Raw genomic sequence first — 9,781 nt, forward strand, 5'->3', positions numbered from 1 at the left:
CTTAATGGGAATGTCCTCAGCTTCCTACGTGGAAGACTTCTAAAGACATCCTCGAAGAGAAATAACACTAAAAATCCTTAAAGTCAAGAGGAATATAAAATCCATCTCCAACCGTATACGTTTAGGTTAAATCAAATGTCCACTTGTACGACTTCCATTGGCTATACAACTTATTTTCTTAATTATAATTATTGTGTATATAGTATTTGCAATTTCGTGATGATCGTGATTAATCATAAAATCAATCTTAACTAAACTGGCAATTCACAAACAAACAAATTACAAAAATTATTAAGATCAATTAGGAAAAAATCGGAATTTTAATCAACAATAATTTTTTGTTTTGCTATCATCAATATATATAAATACCAAACACTGACTTCAGTGATTGTATGTTTGCCGATCTCAAAAATATACTGTGTTACTTCCTTTTGTTAAACTATACATGGCAGTATAGCATAATTTCACATTCTAGAAGATTTGATTTTTCGATCAATATAATTTTACAAAGTATGCTAGTTGAAGGGTCGTTTGGCTTTCAAGAAATGTATTACCCGATTGATTCACAGTAGGAAATACTCTGATGGTTTTGGATGAACAAAGAAGAAAAAAATCGTCAATCTATTTTTTGATTAATAATTATTTTTAATATTAAAATTGCTGATTAGGATTGATACAAATCCTCTTGGTGAACCTTTGAAACAAGAGGTTGAATTAGAGGATGTCAATAAAAAAACATGCCATGTCATCTTCATGTTTGTTGAAGAGGTTAGGGTTGGAGAAAGATTTAAGGAGATGTGGATGTGTAACCTACGTGGATGAAGAATTTTTCCCCACACATTCCATTGGAGAAGCTCTAAGCTGATCGCAGAAGTCATTTGTTCAATCCCCAACTTTTATATGAACATCAATCTGATACCATCTTGGAACTTGAAATTATTCTTGGCACTGCTTTGAAATAATGAACTTCTTGATTTTCACTTTCAGCTCAACATTTGGGATGAGCATTTCTTGGGCAAGAGGAAGACCATTGAAAGGATCAGTCTGTAACACATGAAAAAAAATCGTCAATGTTCAGGCAAATAAACTTCAAGGGGAAAATAAATGAACATTCATAAAGACATACACTATAATTCAGAAGGTGCCTTTGAATGACAGCTCGGTCTACTGACTTCATAGAAGGAAGAATTACAGGATCCTCCATCAAATTGAACTGCACAATAAACATATCCTCTGTTATCAGAGATACCATATGCGAAAAATAAACAAAAGACAATGGCTTCAGCCCCAAAAGCTCATCCACTAGTTCCTCCATGTACTAGCAGCAGTAAAAATTATTGAGCAGTGCGACACAAAAAACTCACTTCAATTGGGTCAAGGAAATCATTTGGTATGTCCCCAAGGGAAACCTCAGTCTGAACTGCCCTCAGAGCTGCATCATTAACTCTGGTGCCAAGCGCTATAAACTCTGGTACCAAGCTATCTTCTTGCAAAACTCTTCCAACATCTATGAACAACTGGAGGACAACAAAAAATGTCAGTCTGCCAGAAAAAATAGTTACTGCAATTTAGTATAAAACATGAGAGGAACCCAAGAAAACAACTGCTGCATAACTAGCAAGAAACAGGGTTCACAGCGACCTGTATCCACATGAGACCTTGGATTGCCAAAATAAAATTAATTACCTGCTTGATGCATGATTTACCATCCTTTGATATAGCAGCTGCTAAAATATTTTCACTGTCACCCCTTGCAAGATGTACGTAAATGCTGACAATCTTCCAATCAAGATAAATAAATCAGCTAAGTAGCCTTGTAGAGAGAGAGCTGATAAATGAACTAACATTATAATTCTGAATTGATTGTGATGGAAACTTAATATGTACTCCCTCCGTTTCATAAAAACAGTCTGCTTTGACTTTCTCAAAATATTAAGGAGACCATACTATTTTACTTGACTACCCTTAGTTACTTACCTATTTTATTTTAATAAAAATGCTAGCAATAAAGACTATCCAAAATTGGTGTGAGAATTATAAATACGAAATATAAAAGGGAAATTTAAAAGATATTGAATTTAAGAAGTATAAACTTTATAAGGAATCTAAGTTTTAGAGTTAAATGTATATTTCCTTAAAAGGAATGAAAGATATATTTGTTTCCTCAATTATACTAATTTCTTTAATATTTTAGATTGGGTCATGTTAAAAATGGATTTATAAATATAAACAATTCAAGGGTATATTAGAGAGTTCATTGAAAAAGTATGACTATAAACAGAAGCTGAACACAATTTTGAAACTGACGAAAAAGGAATAGAGGACGGTCTTTCAGAAAAAGAGGGAGTAATAGTGATTATCCAATCCCCAATAGTTACAGAATATGCCCTCTGGGCCCCATCCTTATGGAGGGGGTTTATCAACCACAAGCAACCTCCCACTTGGAAGGTAAGATAGGTCAGAAGTTAGAACCTAATTATTTGAGACCCATAAATAATACTCCTTTCTACCTTTATTTCTATCTATAACTATTAGTATTTCTATCTATAACTATTAGTAAGTCAAACTTTTTACGGAGACTGCATTACTATTGACAACCAATGCACAAACAGTGTTTTCTCTGGAATACCCTAATACTTCTCTGTGCTCCAAACAGGAGTCCCCATTTTAAAGTATTCAATAAAAGGGTAACTTTGTGAACTAACACAAACACTCCAGACATTCACAAAAGGAATAACTAACTTGCAGTAATAAGGGGACAGAGTGAATATTGGTCAGTAGTTATCTGGCATGATCCACTAGTATTCCGATGTTCAGCTCACACGTACAATTTTCAAGTTAAACTACGATACTGGAATGAAGAGGCATTTGCAGGGTATATAAAGCTCGCGATGATATATGAAATTTGACGAAGTGTACAGATGTCAGAAGGCTGTGTGCCAGGTATATAAACTTAACACGGTAATGACACGGATTTCATACTGACCTGCTTAAGCAATATCTCCAGACAGTAACCACACTCCATAGAGCGCCTCGAAACAGAAGTCTTTATGTGAAAGCTCCGAAAATGTGACAAGTAGCAATTGAGCATTGTAACCACAGTATCTACCTGGAATCACAAGAAAGAATTACTGTTGTCAGAGAGATTATTAGGAAGAAGAGATAGACAATTCATAACACATGTTCCGTTAACATAAAAGCACTCAAGTAGATAAAGGCTACCATATGTGGAAGGAGGAAAGGAACAATAATCTGCTCTGAAGTAAATGCTAGCATTCCCACACTTGCAGTTATATACGACATACAACCTCCAATCATCTACAAGAACCCAATATATCATTAAACCAGGAGTACTAGATACTGCATTCAAATTGAACCAAGTAATTCAAAATTTTCCACTGAAAACAGCTTATACTTACATCCTTGTCGAATTGAAAATCAAGGGCGCTCTCCTGCATCCACAGAGATGGTACATGTTCCATATCCTCGGTGCTTGACATCTCGTCCTCGGTCTCTTCTAATATTCTATGAAAATCATTGTCAAGAAGTTTGATATTCTCGTTGATCACTGCATTCAAAAATACCACGTAAAATGCGGTATCTTCTTCAGCAATCTGGAAAACAATAAAGTCCAAAACAAAACATAAAATATCAGAAAGTTACTTCGCTCGATTTGCTCCGAACTGCAGAATAGGAAAAAGAAGCAACTGTTGGTAGCAATATTAGAAGTAGTAGCAAATACCTGTCTCCACGCATCGCGGTGGGAAGGAATCTCCCACAAGCAACCAAGAATTTCCAAAATACTTTTGCGAAATTGAAGCTTTGTTATGCAAAAGATGAAAAAGAACCTGTCAGTAACTAAAAGTGTAAATAGATAGATAGTAAAACGATGGGTCCATTATATTTTTATACTGATTATAAGTTGACTGTATGCCTGTATTTAACTAGAGATGGTGGTTTAGCTTAGTGATGATGATTCATCACTGATGAATGGGTTCACATTGAAAAGAGTTGAACCCAGTGGTTAATTAGTTTAAGAAAATTGTAAACATTTATAGGGAGGTTATTATGAAATGAAAATAAACTGGGTTGTGTTGATTGTGGTATTCGTACTGGACACATGTGGACACAGCAGCAACTTTGCTAGCCCATTAATGTTTAACATTTTTACAACTTAATTTTATAAAGCATGAAACGATAGAAGAAAAAAGAAAAGAAAAAGACATTTGGATGTTCTTTTCCACAAGATATAGAAGGTGTCATGTTATTTCATCAAAAAATAACTCGTGTACAGTTAAGATTATGCGTAATTAATATAGTGGATGCCGTGTCCACATTTCCTAGTTTTTCCCTTTGGACGTGTCGAAGAACCAGCACCAATACTCGTACCTGTATCATTGCTACATAGTTTTTTTGGGGTGGTTGTACTTAAAGATGATCAGACTCTGTCTTTGGCCTTTACGGTCTATCTGGACCTTGGTGTATGCAGTCAAACGGATTGAAACAGAGTAAAATATAAAATGTTTGCGAATTATTTCCTCTTTGATGTAGCAATTCCCAAGGCCTGTCTGGACCTTGGTGTATGTCAGCCAAACGGTTTAAAATAGTGTAAAATATGTAACGTCTGTGAATTAAGTTCCTTCTTCATGTAGCATTATCCACAAGGTCTATGTGGACCTTGGTGTACTCTGTTAAACGGTTGGAAATAGTCTAAAATATAAAATGCATACGAATTACTTTCCTTTTTCATGTGGCATTATTCTCAAGAGGTTATCTTCAAACTATCAGAACCATGTAATAAAACACAAATTACCTTGTTTGGAGAACCTATGACCTCCTTCCCAGCATAAAGTTCTAGAAGATTACGAACAAGAAACTCCAGGCAAAGTTGGCTGCCTTCTAGAATGGTAATCACTGAAGTTGAGGAACTGCAAATTGAAAACTTCAGTATAATTAGCACAAATAATAAAGATGGAAGATTGACTAAATTCTAGCTTCAAAACAATATCCAAATACCTTCGGTTGCGGATACACAGACCCAAGATTCCACCATCCTTTGTCTTATATAAGAGTTTCGAATATAATTTGGACTTGCCATGAACATTATAACAAATTTTATATATTCATCCTGATGAGAAACACAAAGAGAAATTAGGAATTAGATATACATGAAGTAGTTCAGATGAAGGCATTGAAGATATTGAAAAACGGATTTATGTTGAAATGGTAAATATGCCCCCCAAGTGTAATAGGCGAGTGTACCATTTCAGGAATGACATCAGCCAATGACTCGGCGTACGTAAAGACAGCAATAAGCAGTTCGATTGCATCTGCGACCAAGTGTTCAGGCACACAAGCAAATTCAATTGGGCAACTGGATGGCAACGGCATTTTAAACCCCCCCAACAAGGCCTACCAACCAAACAACCATCAAGCGGTAGAAGGAGAGTGCGTCTTTAAGCAGTGCTTTATCCTTCCAATAGAAATAAAGAATTACAACATGAAACATTAATGATCATAAAAGGTGGATGCCTAACACTGTTAGAAATTCTATAAAATCAGTTATCTATAGATCTATACTTCTAAACAGATAACCATAGTTATTACTTTTTTGGATGACCAACTTTCCCAATTGACCAAAATTACAAATTAGTTAACACATTGTCACTGATTTAATTAGAGGTTTCTAAAGACCAGATATAACACTCCATCGGCAGAGAGAGATACTGTAATCACGCGAAAATTCTCAAGGACTTCAAAACTTATATATTACATACAATCTTACGATGCCATGTAAAAATTCAAAGTGAGCATACCTGCAGTATCTGAGATAAATAACAACAAAAATTCTTCCAATCCGATTTGACATTACTATGAAGATGCTCCATATCCTGCTCTGGCTGTGGGAAGGAAGCTAGTCCTAGCAACGCCTTCATTGTGGGCAGAATATTTGTATTTAATACCAGTTTCTGCAGAATTAATATAACGAAAGGCAACTCATATTATGTCTTGCCAAAAAAAGATGAAACAGGCTTACCAGACTTGACATAACAAAATGAATACAAATGAAAAGTTAAAACGTTGAAAGATCTATCAATATCAAGCAAAATGAAGTAATAACAATTACCCGATGCAAGCGCTGTAGCTCAGAAAGTGATTTGATTAGACCCAGATGGAGCACCCTCGCCGTCATAAAAAACAACTCACGACCAAATGTATATCTAGGTTTCCCACAAGAAGATGTTGAAATGTCCATTGAGAGTACAGAAACTAAACCCACATTGCTGTCAGAACTGGTGGCTTCTTCCGAGGAATTGGACTGCGAGTCGAAGCCGTCACCTTTTTGAAGTTTAGAAATCCATGCTGCAACTTCTTTGGATGATGCGTGGAGAGTAGTCAAACCACTGAAATAAAACAAAATCGATAAGGTGTCAAAAAACAAAATTTCCAAAAGGAAAAGATATAACGTAATGTAAGCATATCCCACCTCATGTCCAAATGAGGATTGCATAATACATATGTTCCATCTATTTCACCTCTCTTGGTTAAATTTTTATCTATAAAAGTCTTACAGAGTCGAAGCATGACTGCACTGAGATTCACAAACATGCAAAAACTCCCACAATTTTGATCCACCTGCCACCAAACAAGATGCATTGGTTAACTGATATCGCATACCTCCCGTTGTTTGTATTACATGCTGGGTATGAAGCAAGGAACTAACCAAAGCAAATCTGGCTACTAAAGAGGGAATCAAATCTACAGAAAGGGAAGTTCAAGATAAGTAGTATAAGATATAGTACTTTTACAGTAAAAAAAAAAACAAAAAAACATCATGCTAGACAGCAAAAGAATTACCTGTATCTTAGTAATTGAAGAATTTTGTCTAATTATTTCCGACAGATACTCGAAAACATTCTCCTGCGTTTCACAGTTTCTCAGGAGAGACAGAAGAACTTCTTCAAGCCCGTCATGTAATTTTTTCGTGAGAGTTCTAACCTCTTTGGCAAAAGAAGATTCCGTATTTGTTCGGCGAGTCAGTAACCTACAATGGATCACCTGGCTGGTTCCATAAACATGGCAAATGAAACAGCTGAGAACTATAAGCAAGTTTGAAAATCTACAGCGAAGGCATCAGAGAGGCATGGATGACTATTGACTAGAAGAATGGCAAACAAGCAAGTTAGTTGCCATTACAACATATGATATACACCGACATATACAACAGTGTGTTAACAAGCCTTATTCAAATTAATTTGCTGAAAAGAGGAACATTTCAAAAGGCAATATAAAATGAAGAGATAACCATGCAAGGTTTTTCTGATCAATCAGAGAACTTGTCTCAATTATGTGCAACAAATAATCCTCAAATGACATATCCCTGCAAATTCATAACTACAATTATTCGATATGAAAGATTGCTTTCTAGTGGTGCTATCGGCCTTTACATCCTTAAAAGCACACAGATCCTTGTAAACAAGGGCTGATTTTTGAAGTTGTACTGATACATAATGCGCTGAGTGACTAAAGTTCTCAAGACTCTAATACTAAGGAAGGTGGCAGCAAGTCCTAAGAAGAGGTCACTATGGCATTTTATTTAGGCTATAAATTTGTATAAACATCTATAGGATTAGTGAGCATTTCAAAATAATCACAATTGATTTCAAAATAAAAAAAAAATACTAACAAAATAAAAGATAAAAGAGAATTTTTGATTAACATGAGAGGGGAGCAAAAGGTTAATTGAGCTCACCGTGGACACCACTTTTTCTTCATGGGGAACCTATCGTCTGGAATAAGACTGATATTGAAGAAACCACCTAGTATGCTTAAACTCTCTACTGTAATCCCATTCATCATATCAACCTTGGGTATCCACCTTGGATGATTCACTAGAACTTTAGCACAGATTGGATTTTTAACTAAATAAGTTAATCCCTTCAATGGCTCCTCAAAGTCACCCAACAAATCCTCTTCCATTACCTTGGTTCTCAAATCCTCATACAACGGTATCAAAACAAAATTCAGACTATCAAAATTGGAATCCTCGATAAATTGCTCCAGAAACCCGTGTGGACAATCTAATGCACCACAAGGTTTGCGTGAGACTTTTGAGTAAAGTAGTGGCAGTAGATATGACTCGCTAAAATTAGTTTCACTATGTTTTCTCACTAACCCAGTTAAATCATAATCCTTATCTCTGTTTGTAATCCGAACTGAATATACCAGATGCATCAGGCAATGAGATACAACTAGTTCCTTTGCTTGTCTAGAAATACTGTTCATGGCACAACACTGAGTATAATTGATGTCCACCATGGCCAATTTAATTTGATTTTCCTCTTCTTCTTCGTTAGCACGAAGATAACATCCAATTAAATAAGGTAAAGGTTGTTCAGCTTCAGAATTACCATCTGATAAACGATCTTTGAGAACCTCCACCATTAAATCGACATAACTTAAATTTATCTAAATTTCCATCAGACTTCTCCCCCAAAGTTGAATCCTTTTCTAGGGTTACTTTAAAGATTTTCCTAATTATGTTATCTTCTTCATCACAGATGAATCTCCGACGTTTTCCGGGAACCATAGCTACTGATACAGATTTCTTCTTCTCTTTTTATGTACAAGTAAGAAACTTTATGAAGGAATGATGATATTATTGTACATACAACCCATAAATAAACAGGGATCGAAGAGAAAACTAATATACAAAAAGTTAACAGAATTTCAGGTTCAAAGACCTCAAATTGCTGTATTGTTATGACTTCCACCGAGTAGAGAAGCAAAACCCCAAGCTTTCGAATACAAAACACATCGAATTTCTTCATCTGTGTATATTAATTATTAATAATATGATCTCAAGTGATTTTCATCTGTTGTGGTTAAAAGCTGAATAAAGCTCTTTTCTGAGAGTTTCTGGTCCGATCGTGATATTTTTCAGCCAATAGGATCATCCTGTTGTTTCACACCACCAATACTTCGTCCGGTAGCATCCCCATATTTCTTTTCAAACCCTTTTTTGTTTCTTTGGCGTCATCTCTTTTCTCCTTATTTTGATTCTTTTTTTTCTTTCTCGCCTTTCTACATATCTTTTTCATTCATACTCTAATAGAAACCCCTTAACAAGGCGCGCTTTCCGTTGTGTTCTTCTATATTGCGATCTTATGTGCTAGGGGTAATTTAAAGTACAGTATAATTCATCTTAATTCATGAATTATGATCTTTTCTTTTTTTTTGCTCAGTCAATTATGATCTTATTTTACTCTTACTGTTTGGGTGATCAATTACCTAATGGCTGGGTGATCAATTACCTAATGGTTGACATATAAAAAGTTTTTTACGAACGGTTTTTTTTTCCCGCTTTTTTTCAGTTTCGATTCTGCAGAATTTGATATTGATTGTTGTCACTTTTGTAAGGTTTAGTGTTTGATTGAAAATTTTGTTTTGATATCTTTTGGTTAGGCTTACAGAAGATTATGATTAACTACAACGGGAGGTTCTAACTGCTGAATGGTAGGTCAGTCTATCTCACTTTCAATATAAGGTTGTTGTAATGATTAATTAGTTTGGATTACTTAATTTGATGGAACAGATGATATGAATGATTTTTCAAGTGATTGCACTAAGTGATGGGATACAAGGTTGTTGTAATGATTAATTAGTTTGGATTACTTAATTCCTTAATTTGATGGAACATATGAGATGGATATGGAATTGAGAAGCATAATTAGTGGAATCTCTCTTCTCATGAATTTTACATTTGTTTGTTGTAACACTG

At 35.1% G+C, this 9,781-nt stretch overlaps 1 pseudogene; it reads right to left on the minus strand.

The window, feature by feature from the left end:
* Positions 1-605: 605 nt before the first annotated feature.
* Positions 606-8,817, minus strand: LOC113278819 (annotated as a pseudogene).
* Positions 8,818-9,781: the final 964 nt, after the last annotated feature.

The sequence above is a fragment of the Papaver somniferum genome, chromosome 5 (assembly GCF_003573695.1).
Source record: "Papaver somniferum cultivar HN1 chromosome 5, ASM357369v1, whole genome shotgun sequence".
Classification (NCBI taxonomy): domain Eukaryota; kingdom Viridiplantae; phylum Streptophyta; class Magnoliopsida; order Ranunculales; family Papaveraceae; genus Papaver; species Papaver somniferum.